Consider the following 21,953-nt stretch of genomic DNA (forward strand, 5'->3'; position numbering starts at 1 on the left):
ACCATTAGAGGTTGAATTTTAAAGGGAAATGATTGAATTTTTTTTTTTTTTGGGGGAGTGTTGAGCCAAATGAAAAGATTTGCTAACTTTTTTTTCTTTCATTAAAAAATATTCAACAACAGCAAATCACTACGAGGAAGTTTGCAATACTGGTAATGTGGTGTATTGCAACCAAGTGCATCCATTCTGGGTACTACACCCAGCTGCCATATATCTATATACCAAACAGTAAAAATATGAACACAAGCTGTATTTGAAGGAAGGGATGCTACACATTAGATTTTGGATTTGGGTTATCAACAATGAATAATATTTTTCTACTACCTTAAAATGAATCTGAGTTGGTTTCAGCTAAAGGAATAAAACTCACAAAGCCTGAACATTGTTTCCCATTGCAAATAATACAGGGCTGCTAATGCAGTCATGGCTTCAGTCAGTTTCATCAGCTTTGTGACATAAACACACTACAAAAAGAAATGCATGCTCATGTACTAGTTTTTTTTTTAAACTGATTGTGTTTTCAAAGCTGGGTTGAGTCAGTCAGTGTGAGAGTTGTGCAAGGAACTAATGAAAGTGAGTTTTATCAAGTTGCTTTTTGTATTTGTTATTTTCTCTTATAAGAATTTAAAATGATAAGCATACCTATAAGCGTTCATGAACCAATTTGCAAATATTCCTAGGAGAAAAACCAGTGGGTTTTGCTATAGTACCAAGGCCTGGTCCTGCATTATCTTGCTAATATGATTCAGATAGATTACTCAGGGAGGTAAACATCTACTGAGATAAAAACTCACAGGACTGAGATTTAATGATGTAAATTGAGATTTGGCAATGCATTTCTTTTGTCCCCCGTTCCCTCAAAAGACCACCTCTCTGTGGCCATAGTACTGGTCCTTCTGACCTAGAAGTTTCTTTTTCACAATGGCTGATATGGAGATAAAACAGTTTTGTATAGTTAGAGGCAAAAAAACAGCCCAGAGGAAATCAATGCCAATTCATTTTCTGTTCCATGAAGCATCTTAGGCAGCTTTCACCTTAAAGCAAATCAGCTAAGATGGATTTTTCTAAAACCCATCTGCTCAGGTGCTCTCAACTAGAGACAAGCAACAAAAATTTTGCTGCACAAAATGAATAGAAAGTTTACTTGGCAGAGTCAGAGTAGAAAAGTGCACAACAGAGAAAGTGTGTTCGAATGAGAGAGGCAACCAATTGGTGATGTTTCCTAAAGTCTGGGTTATGACAGGCCATGCAACTGCTGCAACACAGCACATTTCACAGAAGCACCTCTTGGAGAATAAAGTCACCCTCGCAAGAACCGTGGTAAACCCGAAGCAGGATGTGAATAACTGGATCAGCACAAAAGATTGGTGAGGCTGAGCATAGCATAAGTTCACCTATGGTAGCAAGTATTATACATTGGCAATGACAGCTGTTCACTCAGATGGCAAACCAATTAATCTTATTCGTATTTTGCTGGGGAACCTGGTGGGCACTGGGGGGAGCAGAAGCACCCTCTGAAGGTACCCCACGGTGCCCCCGAAGGCCGGGCTATCTCTCTCGGGCGGCCCCTGCCCTGGCCCTAAAGCTGGGGAGGCAGAGGCACAGTCAGCCCCGAGAGGCAGCCAGGCAGCAAGGCAGCATCCCCCATCGCGGGCAGCACCTCCCCGCCGTGCGCTGGGAACGAAACGGAGGTCTCCTCCTTCTCTCCCTCCCCGCCCCGCTCTCTCCTCCCTCCCCGCCCGCCTGCCTCCGTGCCTGCAGCCGCAGCGCAGGGCAGGGGAGCGGCGGCGCGGCAGGCACAGCCTCCCGGCGGAGGAGCAGGACGGGCGGGCGGGCGTTGGCTGCGCCCGGCCCCGCCGCGCCGCCCCCGGCTCCGCCCGGCGCTCCCATGGCGCGGCGGCCCCGCGCCAGGTGAGCAGCGCTGCCTGTTGCGCCGAGCGGAGCCGAGCGGAGCCGCCGGGGCCACACGCCGAGAAGTTTTGCGGGAAGGCGCCGCGATGTGAGTTGCGGCGCCCCGCGGATGCACTGGGTGGGAGGCGGCAGCTTCGGGAGGAAACTCGACGGGCAGGGAGCGGGGGGAAGGCGATCAGCGCTGCTGCCTCCGAGGGGTACCGCCGTGCCGTGCCGTGCCTTGCCACCTTGCCCGGCAGCGATCGGCGAGGGCCACCGGCGATGCCCCCTCCCCCAGCCCGTGCTGGCGAACCTCCGGTGTCCGTGAGTCCTGGGGGGTGGCGGGGTCGGGATTCCGCCGAAGCAGCGGGAGATGGGGAGGGAATCCAGAGGCGGAGGCTCTGGGAAGGAAATTGACACCCTCTCGTTTGGGAGCAAACGAGGGATTTGGGACCCGCGGCTCCCGATCCCGTACGGAGCAACATCAGAAAAAGGGGTGGAAAATAAAGCGCCCCTCCCATCCGTGTGTGTTCCCGGGCGCCCGGCCGCTGTCCCTGCCCGGCCGGCTGCGGGCGGGCTGCCGGAGCTCGGTCGCGCTGCTCAGCGTGCGGGCGGCGGCCGGGGCGCCGAGCGGGGCTGCCGGGGAAAGGGGGCGGCGGGGACGGGAGGGAAGACGCCGTGTGTGTTGCCGTAGGATTTTTCCACTTTGAGACCTATCAGGACCAGTCGCTACGGTTCGGGCGGCGGTGGCCGCGGTGCGGGGGAGGGGGGAAGAGGGCATCTCCCTCCGAACGCGAGCAACAAATGGCAGCGGGGGCGGTAGCCGGGCTGCAGGACAGCGGCGCTGCGCCCAGGTGAGCTGCGACGCCCCCGCTGCCCGAGGAGGCACCAGGTAGAACCGTAGCGGGTGGCGCTGGAGCTGCCCCGGGGGGCTGTGACGGGGTACGGGGTGCCCCCGGTCCGGGACAGGATCGGGGGTTCAGGGGTCCCGCGGCAGCGGGAGGCTCCGTGCGACCCGGCGCTCCGAGAGGGGAACGGTCGCGACCTCTGAGCCCGCACAGAAATGTGGGGATCTCTTGCAGCAAGCGGGTACTGGGTACTGTGGGAACCGCGGGCTTTTCTCTTGCCTTTCTGGCAAGCTTCACGTCCAGAATTTCCCTCGCCAAAAATTTGGAAAATGCCTCAGATGTGCCAGCGAGAATTCTTCTTTCCGTCTTTGCTTCTGCCTTCAAAAATTAGGAGATTTTAGAGTATCGGTTAGAAAATGTGAAAGCTATTGAGGCTGCAGGTTATCGTCCCATCTTTCTGATTGTCCCTAGACAGCAGAAATGGTGTAATTACAGAATGAAAACAGCCGAACAACTTGAAAAGCATAAATAGACCAACTACCTAAAGAGTCAGAATGAGAACGAGGCAAACAACATTTAGTGCTCTCCTCAAAGAAGTAATTCTAGAGTTATTTACATGGGTATGAAAATGACAGAATAAGCTAAAGCTTTTGAGATTATTGGAATTAATTAAAATATAATAGCCATGAGAAAATGTTACAGATATGGTAAGGAAAGGAAAACAACCCTTCCTCAAGCTGAAAACTCTTGACTGGGGTAGCCTTTTCTGAATGTTGAAAAGACCTGTCTAATAATTTGTAGGTTTAAACTGGAAGATGTGCGTCACGCCCTACTGAAAGCAGTAGTTTGAAAGCTTTCATTTAGAGCACCACGATGTTCATATGGCTTACCTATTGATATTATTCTTAGTGATTTAATTTAAAAGTATAAGTTCCTAGTTTGGTTTAAAGGGAAAGAAAAAAGCTGTAGAATGAACTTAATTTGCAAAACCTTTGCTACATTCAGAGTCTAATTTTCTAGTTAAATTTCTAAATAGTAAAATTGATCAGGATTAATTATAACTGTGATTGCAGCAGCCCTTACTTGTGCAAGTTGCCTAGATTTCTGTGGGATGACTTCTTCAAGTAATATTCTGATGGCTCAAGATGGCAGGAATCAGGCCCATGGTCAGAGAGTTCCAGTGTGCAGCACCGTGTAGGGCTGTGCCTGTTGGTGCTAATGAGTTGATTTGGACTTTGGAAGAGAAGAATGTGAGGTTAAGTCTGGATCTCTTGCATTTATGCAGCTATTGCTGGCTGGGTCACTGAACCCTGATGTTGCCATCCCCTGAGATTTGCTGTAAAATTTGCGCTGACTTCAGTCCAGCCGAAATGAGCTCCTGTGTGATTGTAGTTTCCAGTTGCCTTAGGGGGGATTGAAGCTGCTGAGTGTCTTGGAGATCAGGGCCTGAGTGAATGAGGATTGTACCTGCAGCTATCAAGAATCAATGTGTTTTGCCTCAAATGTGAGATTAATTGAAAGAGAAGTATCGTTTAATAGGCATATAAGTCTGTGCTCTGGATCCAGTCCTGAGCTAATGAAGTCCATGAGAGCTTTGCTGTGTATAAATGGAATAGCAAGATTTAAGGGTAGAGGTGTGATTTGTCTTTTCCATGTGCTTTATGGATCTGTATTTCAAATCTTTTGGGAGGTAGGAAATTCTTCCTGCTCACACTGAAACAGCATTAGAGTAACTAGAGTAACAGAGCAAGTGCATGATATGTCAGCTCAAGAAATATCCTCCCAGCAGGAGAACTGGAATTTATAAAATGCAGCTGTATTCAGAAGTGCTAACTCAAGTGTCTAAAGCCAGAGAAAAAATGTATTGCTTCATTTCAAAAGCACCTTTAGATGTTCAGTTAAATAATAAGATGCTTCTGAGTCTTGTTTTTAAGGATATTTCCCGTCACTTCACAAGGAATATTTATGTGAGTAGTGCAAAGGATACATGGTTCACTGGCAGGAAGATTTTAAACTTTTTAATGAAGTGGATGATTTAAACAAGAAGGAATATGGGTAGAAATATTTCTTGTTGCCACTTCAGTTAATCAGAAGATGAACTAAGGAAGGTACTTTCTCTCAGAGTGGAATACTGCATTTGTAATGACTTACAGGATTTGCATGTAACTACTGTCCTTGTTGTCATCTGCATGCCTGGTCCTTGGATCAGCACTCATTAGAGAATGCAAATTAAATTAGTGTTCTGTGGCTAGCAAAATAATGCCCCTAATTTTGCCTCATTCACTAAGCTTTGTTCATAAGCTTAGAGAAAACTCTTGTGAAGTAATTTAGAAACTTACAATAATGTTAAACAGAACCTTATTTCAAAATGATGCTATTTTGAGCCAAGAATAAATTATTTGAGTTCATAGAATATGTAGCATTTACCTTGGCTTGTTTGGCCACGCATTTTTAAGTTGATATTTTATTTACTAAAAGTAACCTCTAGGAAGCGCAATTTTGATAGGGCACTTCAATACTGGTATGAATCAAATGCCAGTATGTCTACTGAAAGTACAAGCAGAAAGGATTTAGGAATTTCTCAGCACCTTCAATAAGTATTTTTAAAGGGATTACAGCCTGTGAATGCATGGATGAACAGGGCATATCTTTTGCTCTTAAATCCAATGTGCTGTGGGTGAAGTAGCATCAAATTTAGAGATGTTTTGGTGAATTTAATCTCTGCTTCTAGTTTCAGTCCAGCTCTTTTCATAAGTAGTTTTTGTGCTTCCGTCATTCTGGCGTGGTTTGTTAGTCTGGCTGCACAGCAGACTTGCAGGTGCATCCTAGGGGGAAAAGGAGTGTGATGTGGTATTGGTTTTACTCACTGCTTCATCAGAGCATCAGATAAACAGTTGCTCTAGAACTTGCTGTGGAGGAGGATGTCATTAGTTCACAATGCTTAAAGATGCATGATCCTGCTTCATGGAGATTTCTGTGTGTGACTGGTGCCTGTGTCTGTACTTGCCACTGATGACCTGCTCTGCTTATCTCCATCGGCACCTGTATCCAGCACTGGCTTACTTTGAGCTTGGAAATGCAAATGCAATGCTTACTGTTACCAAACAACAGAGCATCTTTTATTTCTCTCTCGGGGCTCCACTGAGTTCCTTCACCAAGCAGATGTTTTTAAAAAACAGGCGTATTTCTTACTGACGTCCGCAGTGGATGTGGGGAAGTCCTTTTCATAAGGATCATCCCTGCTCCTGAGTTCTGTTTCCCGTCAGCAAGGAAAAGGCAATGGTTGCTGAGTTTCAATGGTGTTTCTTTCTCTGGAGAGTATGAACTTTTGTAGTGATGAAAAAAAGAGAGGTAGACAAATGGGAACAGATGAAGAAGGCCTGATGCTCACAAAACAGGGGAGAAGTAGATGACAACAGGGAGAAAGTAGTGGCTGATCTGAGTAGTTTGACTCTTGAAGTTGAGGTGATCTGGGCTGTACCATAACCCTCTGGCTTGGCTTCATGCTGTGCCATGGATTTGTCATGGCCCTGCCATGGGCCTTCAGAAAAGATGTGTTGGTTGATCTCAGTGGGACTAGAAGCCTTGCTGAGGAATTGAATTTGGCTTTTTGTATCTCAGATCCACTGACAGAAAGAAGATAAAAAATGCCTCTTGAGGAAATGGGACTGGTAAAAAGCCTTTTCAGAGATACATTGATCTGGATAATTGGACTTTTTACTTAAACAGAGATGAAAATTACCACTACAGATCTTGATGTACTTGATTAAGGTTTACCTCTGCTTTTCAGCTAGCTAGTGTGTGTATTTTAAATTAATTTGCCACTTCATTAATAGCCATTTCATAAAGCTGCTAACTTATCCTTTGAGAAGAAGAAAAAAGTTAACCTCTGCTTGCCATATAGTACTATAAAGATACGCTAATAAGAAAAAATGAAAAGTGATAGAAGTGAGTGACCATACATAAATGGGATGCTACTCTGGCCTGGAAGCAGGAAAGCAAATGGACACTATTTAATTATTTAAGGAACAATAAATGAGAAGTCCGGTTCTCAAGTGACAGCAAAAGGAGAGATGAACAGAATTTTAAAAGGTTAGGAACGGGAAACAATGCATAAAGAAAATAGCAGGAGGACAGGAAGGGACCAAAGGGTCAGGGGATGGACTTGCGATTTCTATGGAGTTTTCAGCTGGAAAATATTACCTCTATATTGTGGTACTTGCATAACGGCCAGTATTTCACTCAAATTGTGGAAGTTTAGTGCGCAATGTCCTCCTGGGGGGTCACTTCATGTTCCCACTTCATCCTCTGGATGCACAACCTCAGTTAATAGGGCATGTGCTTCTAAAGATGGCATGTCTTAGGTGTCAGGCTCTCTTAAGAGGCTTACTTGGTGGATGTTGTTAGTTGTAATGGTGCTGTCATTTACTTCTGTCAAAGTTGCTTCCTCCACCAAACAATAGCATTGGTTTTAAACAAAGTATTTTTTGCAGTTCACCAAAATTGGGTTACACACTTTTGAAACTGTACTCACTAAAGATATGTTGTGTGTAAAGATTATTAGTATTCAACATTTCCTTACAAATGTTTGCATTGGGAGTTAGTACATGAAAAGCATGTGAAGGCTGTTTCCCGTATGTAGATTACAAATGTGTATTGTTCTGGTGGAATTTGCTTCATGCAAAATATTCTTGTAATGCTTACAAAGTATATATTTTTGTGTGCTTGTGAATAATTTGCAGCAAAAGCGTGAAGCCTTTGGACGTGGGAATAAATCCATGGTGCTTGCCATTGTAAAGGCATTGCAATTAAAAGAAAAGCACTGGGTCAACAGTGTTGAGTTCCTGCTAATATTCCCTCACCTTTAAAAGCAGAGACAAATGCTTCTTCCTCTTTAAAAAAAGGAGCTGCAACAAAAATGTTGTATGAAATTGCTTGTTAGGTCATATATGGTTAAGCAAGCGATGGTGGTTATATATCTTAGTGATGAAACTTCATCTTATCAGCATTAAAACCAAAATAAATTTATGTTACTGGTGTTTTAATTATTGACTTTTTAACCTGTTTCTAGTCTGTGTTTGGAAATGAAAATAGGCACAATCTCTTAAGACTTCCATTTCAATTATTTTTATTTTTAATTCTTCACATAGCAGTGTTTGAATATTGCTTTCTATACACTCTTTTATAAAAAAAAAAAAAGAAACCCAGAAAGCCTTTTCTTACACTTCTAAAAATACTTCTGTAATGCTTTTTTTCATGTGAAGATTTATTTGGAAATGTTGATATTCTGTTATAATTATCTCCATCTATGCAAAAAAAAAAAAAAGGCATTTGCCAGGAGCAAAAATTGTGGAATCAATAGAAGTTGCAGAAGAGGGAATGTTCTCAACAGCAGGAGACTGACTGTTTGCAAGGCCAGAAGTTGGTAAATCCAGGGGTCAGTCTTTATGGTAAATCTTGCTAGAGCTGGGTTTGGTTTTGTTGGGTTTCTTTCCCCTAGTTGTACTGCAGATGGTCTTTAAAATTTATCTTGATTCTTATGTCTTATTAAATGTAATTATTGTTATAAATGTCAAAAGAGTGACCCTTAGTTCTTTTCTCCTAAAATGAAGTTACAGGCTTATTCTGCCATTGCAACCTTCAGATAGTGTGATAGTGTTTCTAAATGTCCTTTTTGCCCTTGTTTTCAGCTTTGTTGACACCAAGTCATTGAGATGAGAATTGGTGACTTTTAAACAGTCTATTTTTAACAAAGTTTGTAATAGAGTATTACTGTTTATGAATGTGTGTCAGTTCCAGTTTGCACTAGCACTAAAAGGGAAGGCTGGTACCAGAGGAGATCTGCTTCTAAGTCCTCATTTTCAGCTTTCTTGTTCTCTGGGTGTTCTTGGTCCTGTTCTTCAGGTGGAGTACCATTTTTACTCTGCTGCTACAAGGACATCTCTTTTTCAAAGCTGAGATATTTCAAACCGAAACCTTTTTCAAAGGAATGGTCTATATCATGTTATAAAATGAGATACAAGTGGGAAATTTTGGTTTCTAGGCTCTTCTAAGTTAGAGTGAAATAACTCCTCAAACTTCAGATCACAGTATTTCTTAGACCTTTAGTTGTCACTTCTAACACACTGCATATAACCAAAGCACACAATTCAAATAGAATAAGAACATCTCAGCTTTGGCTGAAAAGCAGCACATGGATGACAGCATGCAATCCAGGTAATCCTTTCTTTTCCTGTGTGTTTTGAGGCTGCAGTGCTGACATGTCATGTCCCTATATACTGGATTTGTAATCCCTTCCTGGTTATAAGCAGGACCATTGTCATTGAAAGGTTAATATTTTCTGTTCATAAAATGTATTGGTCATTTTCTCTTTCCAGAGTCTTTCACAGGTTTTGCCCTTTGACAGAAAGCATTTAATCTGTATTCTGCTCATCACTTTCATCAGTTACTTGGTATACTTATTGGCATCTCTGATGCATAGTGGGTGTTAGGAATAATTTCTTGACAGAAAGGGTTATCAAGCATTGGAACAGGTGTTTGAGTCACCATCCTTGTAGGTGTTTGGAAGATGTATAGATAAGGCACTTAGGGACATGGTTTAGTGGTGGACTTGGCAGTGCTGAGTTAACAGTTGGACTCAAAGATCTTTTCTAACCTAAATGATTCTGTGATTCTATAAATACTTATTTTGCTAGAGTAGGACTTGACAGGATTTAGACATGCAAGAAACCTAAATCTTTGGCTCAGGAAACAATCCTGATGGATACAAATGGTATTTCAATAACTTTCGATCCAAAAATGTTTCTTGCAAAGCGACAGGACTGTTCTTCTTGCCAGTCATGGCAGGTGCTCCATCTGTACAAATACCACCTAATTTGAACGAGTCAAGCTTAACAGTTTTTTTTTTCCCACTATCTGCCACATTTTCAACAATTTTTTCTCTATTCCTTAAACAAGTGTGAGGTGAGGCAGCAGTGTGGAATGAAATGGACAGAGGCCAACCAATTACTTAATTGTAGTAGATTTTTTTCAACACATTGAAAAGCAACAGTCGGTGCAGTGTCAGTAGCATTGCAACTTCCCTTGGTTGTGGGCAAAAAAAGAAAAAAAATTGCATGAATCTGTTAAAAATGGAAATGCGTGCTGTTGTGTTGTCTAATGCCATCTCAGCCCTTCCCATTGTTATGCTGTGTGAACAACTATGGACATATCAGCTGTGTCCTGTTTTTTCAGTCTGGTTTGTGCAGCAATAATTGATGTACCCTCTTGTATTCAGGCTTTGTTTTCTGAGAACAGCCCTTTCTCACAAGCTTGCCATAAGGGATATTTGCTATTACACCTTTGTCACTGATTTCAGCTATAAATACACATCTGATTTCACAGATGCTTTTTTTTTTCCATGTAAAAAACTGTCATGCTAGGGATCTTTCTTGAGGTGAAATCTGACCACAGGTCAGATGCAATAAAATATGTTTTTCATCATTTTCAGGATTAGTTTGTGTAAAAGTACCATTCCAGTCTGGACTTTCCATGACTGTATTATCACCACAAACATACTTTTACAGACCCTGACTGTTCTCCAAAGAACTTCCCTGAGAGAAACAATCTCTATGCAGTGTCAGCTCCATGCACTGTCATCTTAGTGGTTTTTTTCACTGTGGCATGCATGACTTGTCAGGCAATGCTTTGATGATAAGTAAATGGATTTTAAAAGCTTATGGATGTTTGAATTAACTGGAAAATCATTTGAATAATGTAAAGTGAGTGAGGTTACTCAGGTCCTTTATTTTCCCCTTGCTGTGGGCTTGCAGAGTAGGTGTTCTGTGGGGTCCCAAAAGGAGTCTTGTTGACTGGAGTTAGTGTGTCTTGTTTCATTGCAGCAATGTTCTATCAGTGAGCTGAGACTGCTAGTTTTAAATTCTGATTCTTGAAGCTGTGGAGTGCAGCTTTGAATACCGAGTAAATGCTTGGGCATTTGCAGAGGGAGACTAAAAATATTATCAGGCTTGCAGAGCAGTTCTTCATTAATGTAAAGCATTGGTGGGCTAGGGGCTGATTCTGTGACCTCATGTGTTTTTCCATTCACTTGGCTGCTCCAAGTAGCCTCCTCCATTTCCTATGCATCCACAGTTTCCTCAAATTATTTTCAAAGGTATTTTGTTGCCTTTCTTCTAAAAGTATGTAAGGCTTGACCATTGAATTTAATAAATGTTGTTATTGAAGTAGAATTGACAGTTTTGTAAATGTAGATGTGATGTGTGTATGAGGAGTTAATATGACTTTAAAAGCATTTCTTCTCTGCCTTTCCCACCTTGTTTCTGCATTTTGGACCAGCCACTTGCAGGTAAAGGGCACTGACAGGGGAACATTTTAGTGACTTTAAATACCACAGCTGACAGAGAAAGATTGAATTTTTAAGGATCAGCTATCGGGGAAGTTCACTTCAGTATTCCCATCTAGGAGAAAAACCAACCATGTTTGTTTTTAATTACAGATACTGAGCTTGTTGTGGTCAGTTGATGCAGAAGTAGCCTGAATGCAGAGGTGGAAAGTTTGTGGTAGTGAAAATTGGAGATTGGTGAGAGGTGAGCTTCTTGCTAACATTGATATAACTCAGATTCACTGTTTTTACTCATACACGTGACTGTTCTTGGAATTACCTAGCAGCATTTGGCATGGAAGTGTTGCTCCTGGAAACAGTTTCAATATGAGAAATTAGCCATAAACTTTGACCCTTTTCCGGTATAACTTAGACTAGATGGCTTTATTTGACAACTTAATAGTTGTACCTAAACTGCCTCTAAAAATATTTTGTACTTGAACTTTATTAGTCTTGAATATATTACTTTTTCAAATGAATTTTTGTAGTTCCTACTAAATAAAGGATGATCCTGGAAAAAGGAAATTAAAAGCAAGTGATCTGTATCTTCACTTACAAAACAAATACAACATAAATAATTACATTCTTCTCAACATTTTCACACCAGAATGGAAAAAAAGAAAAAGCCCATCTGTGTAAACCTTCTGAAACCTGTTTCCTGTGCCATTGCCTGTACTCCTTCAGGTTAGAGAGAAACACTGTATTCTTCAGATGCCATAAGGAGAACATCGCTATTCAGTGGTTGTGGCAACAAGCAAGGAAAACACTGGGCTGTGCTGTAGCTCCCCATAATGGTGAAAGCCTTTAATTTTTCATTAGGGATTTGACCCTTGGTTCATTTGAAGGGTGAACTTGATTTCTTTGCGCCTACAGAAAAAAACCCAAACCAGACAGACTAAGCAAAAGCACTGGCTGCTGTCATTACTAATTCATCAGGTGTGACGGGGTTGGTGTTCTTCAGCTTGGGTTTGCGTGTCAGGATTTAGGGACAATGGAATGAGAGGGAAGTGATGTCTATAAAGAGCTGTCAGGGATGTACCAGATAAAATACCCTTGTAAGAAGCCTCATCTGAAGAGATGAAAGGCAGAGTAATCAGCACCTGCAGAAACGTTTCCTTTAAGGTTTGTACTTCTGGTGAGAGGTAAAAGATAAAACACGCCACTAATACTACAGCATGTCCTTGCTAAGCCTACAGCTGCTTTCTTGGCAGCCTCAATGGAGGCATCTTGCTGAGCCCTGAGAAAATGAGTGTTTTGGACATGCAGAGGTCATGAGGATTTGTCAAGGCTGGGACATGAGCCCTGGTGCAAAGGCCAAGTCACGGAGCTCCTAATGCATCCAGGGAGGCTTCTCAGACAGGAGCTCAGTCTCTGGGCTCACAGCTGTCAGCAGTGATGGGCATCCCTTAAAAGTTTGCTCAAGAGCTGAGCTTTTCTACAAAAGTAGAGTTTCTTTATCGGATGGGTGGCTGGTCCAGGGTGAAAAAGGAATTACGGCAAGTTTTTAGTACCTTTAGCAGTTCTGCTGCTGCCAGATTCAGTTACACTCTAAAACAATAGTTTGACTACAGTTACACTCTAAAACAATAGTTAACATGAGTATTGTCAGTGTAAGTAAACAGTGTTTTTAGTTGCTGTTGTTTACATGAGGCCTTCATGGTTGTCATTGAGGGCTACAGGAAGGCTATTCCAAAACCTTACTGAGCAAAAGGGCTCAATTCCTTTTCCCTGATGAGTGGCATCATGTAGGGGTGAAATGGGTAGATGATATTTGTGGGGCACTGGGTGGAAGAGAGTCCCCATGTGACTTTTGCAATATGGGTTTGTAAAATTTTCTAACTTGCCAGGCATTTCTCCTTTGCTTTGTTTTGCTTCCCCAGTACTTTTAAAACCTTGTTCTAGTTTTCCTCTGGACCAAAGTGATGCTTAAAGAACAAAGTCCAGGAAAGATGTTGGTACAACAAAGAAAAAAATCCTAGAAGAGGCTTAAGAGGTCTGAAATGGGAGATGAATAGTTCTTTTTCTTTCTTAGGGGAAAATGGTCCTTCTAAATAAGAAGGTAAAGTGTTCTCAGGTGACAGAAGAGTCTTCAAAATGCTTAAACAATAAAAAATCTGTGTTTCCCAATCAAGGGGAGAAAGATGTTTTATATAACATAGACCTGTAGTAAGTTAATAAAAAGTAAATTTTGTGTAATTTTCCTTGAAAGTATTTTGATACTAATGAGAATCTTTACAGTCTCTAAACTTTCTAGAGCTTTCTTTTTATCCTGCTATCTTCCCTTTTCACTGCCGCTGCTCTCAGAAAAAGCTGTTTACCCTCTCTTCGAGGTGTCAGCTACAGAGGACTCTTCCAAGGCACCAACTTGACCCTTTATGTGGGCTAAGGGTTGCATGAAACAAGGCAGCAAAAGTCTTTCAGTACAGGTGCCTGGAACTGGCCTTCCTGTACCCTTGCTGGAGCTGGTGGGGAAGAAATTGGATTTTTTGAGAAGAAGAAACAACAGGAATGTGCCTAGGTTCAGACCTGAGACTAGGGTTGTGCAGAGGTTGTGATTAGATTGGTATTTAGTTTGGAAGCATCAGTATTATGGATTTATTTTTTCTTTTTTGCTTGAAAATCACTCATATTTAAAGATTTCAGGTAAACCTGTGTCTGAGCTTGGTGGAATTGCTTTGATTTATGTGGGTGTAAGGCATAATAGATTTATGTCCATAATGTGCATGCTGTCTCAATTTTTTACAGACTTATGCAAAATAATAATGAAAACACCTTGAGAATGGATGTTATTTGTACTGATTTGAGCACAGATGGGAAGTGAGGTATTGTTCCTAACTTGCAATATGAAAATACTTGAAATAACTGTTTCTGGGACCTTAGTATCATCTATTGAATTCATATCTACCCTTGTCATCTGACAGACTACTAAAACAAGATTCTGCTCAAAATGATAGAAGTGACAGTCATACAATGCATTTCATTCCTGCTGAGCTCTGTTAGGTAGTTAGTCTGGGGAGATTTGGATCTCACTTCAGTTATTCAAGGGCAGTCCTTTGGAAGCGATTTGCAGGATATGTAATTGTGCCCATAAATCCCTCGCTCCCCCCTGCAAATTGGGTAGAATTCCTGTTGCCACCCTACTGTGTTGAGGAAACAGCATGTTTTTCCCCCCTCCTTTTTCAAAGCAGTTGTGGTGAATTCCCTCTGCCACTGGCCATGTTTTCATTCCTCTGCAGTGTGGTTACATAGAATTGCTTCTGTGTTCTGTCAGTGTTTGATCCCTTCCAGTTGGCAGTGAATCGAAGAAATCAAATGTATGGACACCCAAAGTCTGCCCTTAGCTACACTTGTGAAAACCTGTGGCATTATCTGCTTGGCTTGGAAAGGCTTAAGAAATCCCATGAGATCCGCTCCGCTGAAAGTCGCTCTGTAAATGTTAGACAGGGCTGTTGTTTTTGTTCTAGTACATTTTACTTTAAAGCTGCACCTGAGCTGCAGTTGATGATACTGTTTCATAACATTGAAAAAGAGGGACAGATTTGGAGTATGAGATGTGCTGTGCTGTCAGTGGAGTTTGTCACTGAAACTGTCGTAGCTGGGTGCCACAGCAGTGTCTGTGCTGCGAGAAAAACGTGCTCATTGGGGTTCTGGTTCCTGGCAGTGTTCAAGCCACTGGTCACCATGCAACCATCCTCCTCAACAGCCTGATCTCCTTTGGGAAAGAGCCAGGGCCATCTGCTAGCACGGTTGGCAGAAGTGGTGTGCAGCGTCCTGGGGTATCTTGGTGGATATCTTCTGATCTTGCAGAAGAGCGAGTCCCAGGCAGCAGAAGATGTTTCTTCTGGACCAAGAAAACTGTGTTTAGGTCTGACACGTTCCTAGCATCGTCCAGTATGGAGGAAGCACGGGTCTGAGGAACCCTTTTGGTCTTCTGGCTCTGGGGAAGCTCTGGGTACTGGCCCATGGTGGTGTAGCCGAATGCCCTGTGACTGTGAAACACAGTGTAAAGGAGATGTACCTTGGTGTATGGATGGGCCCAATATGATCCTTTTCCTTCATGTTTAGTGCAGAACCACAGAAAATAATGTTCAGGCAGATACTGTACTGACCCAGCATCTTTGACTCAAGCCGATCTCTACCAGTGTGGAGGATACTTCATGCAGCTGGTCCACAAATAACCAAAGAGCTTGAATAGCTGTATAATACTTATTTTTGAAAGTGTTGCAGTGACCTGAGCAGATGGAAGTTGCAGTCAAAAAGGTCCTGCCCTGAGTCATTTACTTTAATTCTTGGTTTCTGTTTCTTGGGATCCTTGGTATACAAGGAAGCCATGTGAGGACGGTAAGCAGAAGATAGGATGGGCAGGTATTATGACACCTCCAGGACTGTCATTGGGTATTTTTATCTACTTCTAAATTGTGGAAAATTTTCAGAAGAAGAGTTCTGTGTATTTTTTTCCTAGACTGAATGAAAATTTTGCCATTGGTTAATATAGGAAGGAAGTCAGAAATATCAGAATTACACGTGAATTATTTATGTATCCAATTTGCTGCTGTGAATGGAGGAACAAGGATCTTAAATGCTGTTAATTACTGTGGATTTTATTTCACTGACTATGGTCGTAGCTGCAGGCCATGTGACCTGGCAGTGACCTGGGTGCCATGCAGTTTAAGGGCACTTCTGGAAGGGAGGAGGGAATGTACAGAGCATTCATTGCTGGGTAGTCAGCTGACATCTGGAGGTTTTATCATGTTAGCAGAGAAAAGTGATGTTTTTCCTTCAAGTCCTGAAGGATTAACAGCTTTGTTTATACTTCTTCTACTATGTCCAGAACAGAAAAAATGATAGGAAAAAACTTACATTTCTGTAGTACAGCATCTTCACATTTTTGTTCTGTGCTTCCTATATTCAAGGGATTTCCTAGCAAGAATAGAAACATCTGCAGTAGCAGCTCCTATTTATGTTAATCTTTTCCAATCAGCATGCAGCCTGAAATAATTACAATAAATGAACTGTCTGCTCCAAACACTCACAACTTCCATTTATTTCAGGCTTCTTTGCTTCGCAAGTCTGAGAACATAATCCTTCATTCTGCTCTGCTTCATCTCCTTTGCATGAATTTATCCAACAGTATCTTTTGTGAGCTTCATTAACAATGGTCATGCCATGATAAATTACATAAATTGAGAAGTTTTTAATTAACTAAGTTAACAAAACAGCCCCGCAAAGCATAATAAATTTAATTAAGTAACATTTTCCTGTAATAAGTTTGCACACGAGGTGTGTAATGAAGTAGGCCAAAATAAAATCTGTAACCTGAAGGTTTTTAGATTTCATAGCTGCAGAAATAGTTTCTTTTTGTAAAAGGTATTTTTATAAGACGATGTGCTAAACATACCTTGTTGTGCAAAGGATTATGCTAACTTGGCAGAAAAACAATAGTTACTGACAAAGACATGACTAAGGGTATGTTAAAACAGAAGAAGACATCTTCCAGTCTTTCCCCCTCTGCTTCTGCCAGAGCTGCTCCCCAGGTCAGGGTCATTTTCTCCAGCTTGGCAGTGGTGCTTTGGCTCTAGTTGGGTGGGTTTTTTTTGACTCTGGACAGAATTTACAGGTGTTTTTGGTCAAATTGGCTAACGTATGTGGTATAAAGAGAACATTCAGAGCAGAGTCTCCTTGCTGGTGCTGTGTGCTTTTAGCTGGGCTGCTTGCCCAGGTATGTGGGAAGGAAAAGTAAGATCAGCCTTGGCTCATGTGTGGAGTGCTGTGGAGCGACTTTTCAGGTGTCCTCTGCAGTTAACAGCATCTGTCTTTGCTTTTTCTTTCCTAAAGTTGCATCCAAAAATATTAAGATTGTTATCCCCTGCCTCCTACCCTCTTACACAGCCCAGCCAGGCTGCTTTTGCTTGGGCAATGCTCCCACCTAAGGAATTGGGTTCAAAAATAAGAACTTTGCTTTTCGTTTATGTCCAGGACAGCTTTGTGACAGTAAATGGTACTCTGATTTTGATGGTGAGACAAAGAAGCAATTAAATAAAAAACAGTGGGATAGGACACAGAAAGGAATTCTTTAATTTATCAATATTGGTTTGCATGTCTCCCAGACACTCTGCAGTCACAGAGAGCAGTGCAAAGGGAGTACGTGGGTACATCCATTTACTGTTTTGGTTTGGTGATGCATAAAGTCAGAGTAAGGTTTTGTAATTGTCTTTCACAAGTGCAAATGATTGTGTATTGAAGGCTTTGAAAAAAAGTTATCAGTATTTATTATCTCTGTAAAGTATCCTTTTTATATTTTAATTTAGGGCTGATTTAGAGAGACAAGTTTGATGTCAGCAACATCAGTATACAGTTTGGGGTGGATCTCTGGTTTTTTCAGCCCACTCACATTGTTTATCATCAAACTCTGAAATGAGGGAATGGGACTTTTGGACATTCTGTGAAAAATACATAGCACTATGTCATCTAATTTGTGTGTGCATATAATTATTCTGCTCTCTGCAAGAGATATGTAGTATTTCACCAGGTGAGGTCTGTTGTGAAGATGGAATGGCAATTTACCTGAGCTGGGGTATAACTCCTAACCAGAAAGGGCACAAAATTGTGAGAGGTGGATCTCTTACAGTTTTCTGACTCACAGACTACAGTTAATTGTCCATCAGAAGACATTATAAAGCCTTTCAGCATGTGTATATATCCTATCTCTCTCCGTTCCTGCCTTTTTACAATCAAGAGTGAAGCAGCCGTGTAATTCTAGAGAAGGTAGGAGGGCATAAAGTTTATGTAGCAGAAGCACATCTATTTTACAGAAAATGTCCCACTTAAATTTTAGGGTTCTACCTGAACAGTTTGAACAGTTGCCAGACAAACTCCCAAACTTGTAGGGTATTGCACAGAAATCATGATTGTACTCCTTTGTAGAATTCGGGATAACCTGTAGCACTCATGGTAGTCTGGTGCTAAAGAGGGGCACACAGATCTGGAGAGCAAAACAAAGTGAAAGGAAAGAGTTGATAGGAACAAAGAGTAGGGGGAAAAATTAATGCACAGAAGCAGAGGGGAAAATTAGTGAAGGAAATACAGGAATTAAAATACAAAGTGTTGGATGAGAAAAGCAGCTCACCAGCAGTCACTTGCTAGGGTGAGAACATTGTATGTTCAAGAAGAGATTGAAGCAGACTTTCCCCGGCGATTTGTGAATCCTCCAGGTGAAGGACCTTGAGATGAGCAAGAAGACCCTTTGCCTCCTGAAGTATTACAAGTTAGGTAGCTGAGGCAGAGGAATTTTCTAATAGTGTCTGGAAAAGAAGATATTAGAAATTAAGGTCTTGATGACAGGAGTATGTCAAATTAATGCATGATGTATTTTTGGAATTATACAATGTGTCATCAGCCAATTTTGTTCCAGGGGAAATGTGACATCTTCTCCCTTGTGAGTGAAGTTTCCAAAGGGCTGAAAAGCAAGGAAAAGGGAAAGCAAAAAGTGAAGTTGTCAGGTGGAGAAGAAAAGCATCGCCTGTGGTATTTAAATTGTATAAATTGGTGTTGATGTATCCTGCTCCTCAACCCCTTCTGATAGCTCTGTGTGTTTTGACTACTACACCCGTTTTCCATTTTCAGTCTGTTTCAGGACAGTAAATTTTACCTTGACCTGCGAAGCCAGTCATATCCTTTTACACAGCAGTGACTTCCCAGGAAGCAGAAACATGAGTCTGTACTGTTGCCATGAAATACATGCTGTGCCTTGCAGCAGATCTGTTTCTTAACTCACAAAAATGTGTGCAATAGGATTTTACTGGGCTGCTGAAAACATTTGAGCTGCAGTTTTACATACTGTATTCTTGTTTCTTCTGCTTTCAGGACCTGGACTGTTTACAAAGGAAATGTAGAGTTAACATCTGCAATCTGATGTGGTCTTCCTTTTCAGAAAAAATACTGTTTCTGGCATTCATGTTGGGAGAGAGGAGCCATCCTTTCCAAGACTTTCAGTATAGGTATAAAAATGTTCATAGACCTGACAGTTAGTAATTATTATTCATTGGTGCTACTGTGCTTCTAGTACAGTGAACATATTTTTGAAGTAGAATTAAATCCAAGTCTCTCCAGGGGCTGTTGGTATTTTGCTAATGCTAAATTAAAGCGTGCCATGTGCTGTGCACTAGAGGTGGTCAGTGATGGCTTGACAGAACTTATTTGTGTGTGTGGCAGGGGTGCTCTGAGTCACTGCGTGGTAGGTGTGATGCAACTGCAGTCTGGTGGGAAGTCACAGCCCCTTGGGATTTTCATGAGCAGGAAGGAGACATTCCCAAGCTGCTTTCCATCCCGCCTGCAGGTTAGGTGGTCCAGCTCCTGGAGTGGTTATCCTGCACAGCCAATTTTTGTTCCTTCTGCTCATCACTAATCCCATTGCTTTTTCAACTCCCAAGTTGTACATACTTAAAATGAGAAGTAAGCTAATTAGAAGCCGTGAAATAGAGGTGAAAGCTGAGCTTCCTTAAAAAATGAGTAAGTGAAGAAGCAGGTCCATATTGGAGAAGAAGGGATGTAGTCTTTATAATCTTCAAATTTATCATCCTATTAAGCTGTTGAATCATGTGTTTGGATTTATCAATATAAAGATTTAGTACTATTCCATCCTTGGGACATTCTAGCATATGTTGGAAGTTTTTAGATGGCACTGCCCTTTTTTGAGCACTCATCCTCTTAATACATTTTTTTAATTACTTTCCTTGATGAGGTCCTCACCCTTCTCAGCCAGACACTTGGAGCGTGTTCACCATGCCCAGATGACAGTCAGTGCACAGGATGTTGCAGCATGGCTGGGCTGAAGGGTTGGTGGGGAGAGAACCACCACAATTTAAACTTGTGAGTGGTGCACCTGAGCCGGCAGAGTCACTGTGTGGAGAAGTTTCCTGAAGAGCTCAGCTGAAGGCCTTATTCCCAGGTTCTCCTTCTTCCCACTCTCTTTTCCTTCTCTCCATGAGGGCTAAACTAGCTCAGGCAGTCATGCAGTGGGTGTGGAAAAGGTTCCCTGGAGATGGTAGATATGATCTCTGTAGAGCATGCAGGAACTAAAGGGAAATTAATGGGATGCAATGCTCAGGTGCAGGTGAAGGACTGGGGGGGAAAGTCCCCTGATGTGTATTGCACCCTCAGTGATCCTCAGTGCTGCCTTGGAGCAGAGGAGGAGAAGGAGCTCTGGCTGCAGCTCAGTGCTGTGGCTGGTTAAGTGGAGACAGAGCAGAAGACTTCAGGAGAGCAAAACATCTGAAAATTCACAGGGCTAGCGTGATATTTGGGAATTGCTGTGTGAAATGGTGGCATTTTGGCAATTTGTTTTGTAATCTGTGATGACAGTAAACTGAATATTGAACAGCTTAAATCTAAGCAACTGTCATTTCATGCTTTGGTGAAGAGGGAGTGGGTGAGTGAGATAGTAGGGGTAAATTGTTAATAGGAGTGAAACCAATATGTGCAGCTTTCTCTGAACCTGCCCACCTCTTTTTTTTTGTGTAATATTGAGCATCTGGGGCTGTGCTATCGCCGCTTACCATCACTAATCAGGCTATAGATCTCTGGGGACATGCTTTGCTCTCAGTTGCTGTGGTAGAAGTGTAAGCTTATTACCTAGATTACTTGCATATAGACCAGCAAAATCACATAAACAGATTTTGAGCCTTTTTTGTCAGTGTGGTTCATGAGACATACTCTCATTTTTTGAATGCTTTTTGTTTAGTCAAAGAAGAAACCACTTGTACTCAAAATGAGACAGCATTTGCACTGTTGCCTTTTTTTTTCTTTGTGGAAAATTGTATTGCTTTTACTAGAACTAAAATTAATAGAGTTCACTGGAAATGAAATTATTTACTTTGTTTAAAAATGACATTTTCGTAGTCCATAGTCTTCATGCCTGCCTGTAAAAACACAGAACACAAACTTGACCAAGTTAGTTACAGAAGTGTTTGCTGCTGTAATTGAATTTCTTCAGCTGTTTCAAGCATTTTTCAGGGAGATTTTCCCCCTTCCTTGACTTCCATGGAGTTTTTATCTTAAGTATCCCACTGGTGACCCTATATATACCTTTTAATTCTGTGTTAGGTAGGTCTATTTATGAGTTGCTGTTCTAGACTGCTCTCTCCAGAGATGTAATTTAGGACTGGTGTTTCATTCATTACTATGCTTACCTTGGTCCGAATCTACAATTTTGTCTGCTCCTTAACTTTCAGACCGATGACTCATTCCTTTGCTTCATGGGATTGCTGCATGTGATCTTATCCCACTCTGAGATGAGCTTTGGAAATGAGCTAACAAGAAATGTTTATAGCGTTCAGCATAAATCACAATTCCACAGAGAAACCTAAGGAGAAAAAATGGAAAGAAAAGAGTATCCTATTACTTGGAGATTAATCTATACCTAAGGGACTCCTCGTTTTCTCCCAGGTAGCAAGTGACAGGACCAGAGAAGATGGCCTCATTGCACCAGGGGAGGTTTAGACTGAATAGTAGGAGAATGTTCTTCACTGAAGTGGTGTTCCAGGCATTGGAACAGGCTGCCAGGGAAGTAGTGGAATCACCATCTCTGGAAGCATTCAAAAGGCGTGTGCACGTTGCACTTGTGGACATGCTGTAGGGATGGACCTGGATGTGGCCAGGTTAATGGTTGGACTCAGTGATCTTAGAGGTCTTTTTTAACTTCAGTGATTCTGTGATTTTTAAACCATTTTAATTATCTGTTTTGTATGACTCACTTGAGTCTTGGTATAGGCAAGAAGATGCTCTCTGCCGCTTTTTAACCTTCATGAGAAGGTGTGCAGAAGCAGATTGGTGCTTCC

The 21,953-nt window shown here is 41.9% G+C and overlaps 1 protein-coding gene across 4 annotated transcripts in view; it reads left to right on the forward strand.

Moving 5' to 3' along the window:
* The first annotated feature begins 1,887 nt into the window (after positions 1 to 1,887).
* LRRC3B (leucine rich repeat containing 3B) overlaps positions 1,888 to 21,953 on the forward strand; it is a 44,816-nt gene continuing 24,750 nt past the window's right edge. For 2 of the 4 annotated variants that reach the window (XM_030943154.1, XM_030943157.1), the window contains exon 1: positions 1,888 to 1,999. The gene's annotated coding sequence lies outside the window, so the exon portion shown is untranslated. Of the gene's footprint in view, positions 2,000 to 2,019; positions 2,215 to 11,232; positions 11,324 to 21,953 lie in introns of those variants that run through there. The other 2 variants (XM_030943156.1, XM_030943155.1) reach the window with 2 other exon arrangements.

The sequence above is a fragment of the Camarhynchus parvulus genome, chromosome 2 (genome assembly GCF_901933205.1).
Source record: "Camarhynchus parvulus chromosome 2, STF_HiC, whole genome shotgun sequence".
NCBI lineage: Eukaryota > Metazoa > Chordata > Aves > Passeriformes > Thraupidae > Camarhynchus > Camarhynchus parvulus.